The sequence below is a fragment of the Garra rufa genome, chromosome 3 (genome assembly GCF_049309525.1).
Source record: "Garra rufa chromosome 3, GarRuf1.0, whole genome shotgun sequence".
NCBI classification, from domain to species: Eukaryota; Metazoa; Chordata; class Actinopteri; order Cypriniformes; family Cyprinidae; genus Garra; species Garra rufa.
The window spans coordinates 64,826,814-64,827,368 of NC_133363.1; positions in this window are offsets into that span (position 1 = coordinate 64,826,814).

Below are 555 nucleotides of genomic sequence, written 5' to 3' on the forward strand. Positions count from 1 at the left end.
TTGGAGGTGCGCGGATGTGACGCAGCGGCGCGCCCCGCCCCTCACACGATCACCACGGTAACCACCGTTTCCGACAAAATAAGAGAACAAGCTATAAACACTTCAGTTACTATTCTTAATATTTACTTTTTATACTTTGTAATTTTAATTTGTCTTATTTCTTATACATTAAACTGTTGAGTTATTCTTTTTTGCAGTTGTTTTTGTTTTACATTGTTCTCAACTGGACGTTGGTGATGTTTTTTATAATAATAAAAGGCCCAAAAATTATTTATCAAAATCATAATAAAATCAACTTTTTATGATATCCTTATATGTAAAATGGAAATATTTAAAATAATAAAATAGTTATATGTTTGTGTATGCTAAAACTGAAATAAAAAAAAAACAGATATATTTTTTAAAAATAATAAAAATGACAAAAACTTAAAAAAAAAACAGTTACCAACTTTAAATTTACCATGAACACAAACTATAAAAATAAAATAAGTCAAAATATGAATACAAACTATAATAGTCTCTTAATAATACTAAAATAACACTGCTGTGATTGCT